The following is a 1,699-nucleotide window of genomic DNA, read 5'->3' on the forward strand; positions in this document are numbered from 1 at the left end:
TAAGTTTTGCAGAGTAACTTGAATGTTAGTTGTCAGAACCGAATAATAGAAGCAGCATGACCAAAATCTACATTAGTTGCCTTATTCTGGAATTCATTACAGAAAAGAATGTTTATATTATGCCGACATATGTACGATTCATTACACCTGATTGGATATCCATAAAAATGAAGCTACATTTGAAATTGGATACCCTTTAAAATCATGATAATTTAAAAGGTATAACTGCTTTTACATCCAATGGTATTTCTTTTAAGCTAAATTTTAGTGTATTTATTGCTGGGTTAGCATAAGTGGTACCATAAAAATTTTTAATCCATAGTACGACAATGCCAACTCAGTAATAAATTACAATTCCAGCAAGTAGAGTAAGCGAAGAATTTTTATGCTTTCTAAACGAAACAAATATTTATGCTTTTTTATAAAATGTTTTGAAATTTAGTAAGCATTGATTGTTTCTATGTCACAATATATATAATTTATATCAAAACTGATATTTATTCTAAATTAAGAAGAGACTAGCTTCAGAATGTAGATACTGATACTACCATGAATTGACTTCGATTGATTCTTTCAATGTTTTGGTCTATCATCGATTTGCATTTCAACACTAATTTTTGAAATTTCTGTCCGGTCTATCATTGCTTTGATTGATGTTTGTTTAATTATCTATTTATCCGTGAACAAAATAGACACAGCAGTAGTAGTCAAATCAATAGTAATCACAAATTATCGGATGAGATTCTGTGATATTCAACAAATGAAAAGTCACAGACTTGGTCTTTGGTTCGACATTATTTTGACCAATGTTTCTCGAGCATTTATCGAAAATGCAACGATTCAGGAATCTATTGTTAAGTTGGCATTGTGTAGTATTAAGGACCATGATAATCATAGTACAGTAGGGTGAAAATATGATGTCAATAAACCCCGGTTTTGGATCGGTGGGTACTCGGACCGCAAATATCCGAATGGAATATATAAAATGAAAAGATGGTTCCAATTAAAAACAAAACTATGTTTTTCATTTACTACTTTTTATCAGAAATTTGTTTACACTTCGGTAATCGTGTTCGGAGTTTTGCTTCAAAAAGGGATGCAATTAGTTTTCGCTAAATACTAAAGGGAAAACAAATGTACTTAGCAACGCGAATTAAATAACATCTTTACTGAAATTGATTTCATCGGCCAAGGGTTTCGACGGTTAAATTTACTAGAAACATTAAATCTTTTAAGCAGTTGTATTCGAGTCAACTCTTGGAATTAACAAATAACAGTAAATTTCAATTTTTGATTAATTTTATTTTCAATACGAATTAAATGTCATTTAATTAAATTAGAGGATAATTGGATTTGGAATCAGCTTTATTATTAGTTGCATAGTTTATGGATTTCGTAAACATCATACTTTTGAAATTTACTAAAAGCATCAAATGAAATCTTATTTTAAGCAATTGTATTCAAGTTGAAAACTAAAATTATTTCGTGTCCTCAAGTTTACGACTAAATATAGTTCATTGCCACCGATGGTTGCTGTTGGGATACCTACCGATCCCAAGTGCTAGGGTTTATTGGCATGACATTTTCAAAACATCCGGCCGTACTTCCTGTGCCAGCTTAATAACGAATCCTAATTCAAGAGATGAAAATTTAAAGTGACTTACAGGTTTTTCAGTCCAACATTGCTGTTTTTATTTTT

General features: G+C 30.6%; 1 non-coding gene across 1 annotated transcript; it reads left to right on the forward strand.

Annotated features, from left to right (window-relative positions):
* Positions 1–281: 281 nt before the first annotated feature.
* Mir3851p (microRNA mir-3851p) lies at positions 282–342 on the forward strand. Its single transcript, NR_161907.1, has one exon. It is a non-coding gene; the product is annotated as a microRNA mir-3851p (primary transcript).
* The last annotated feature ends 1,357 nt before the right edge of the window (positions 343–1,699 follow it).

Source organism: Tribolium castaneum, chromosome 4 (genome assembly GCF_031307605.1).
Source record: "Tribolium castaneum strain GA2 chromosome 4, icTriCast1.1, whole genome shotgun sequence".
NCBI lineage: Eukaryota > Metazoa > Arthropoda > Insecta > Coleoptera > Tenebrionidae > Tribolium > Tribolium castaneum.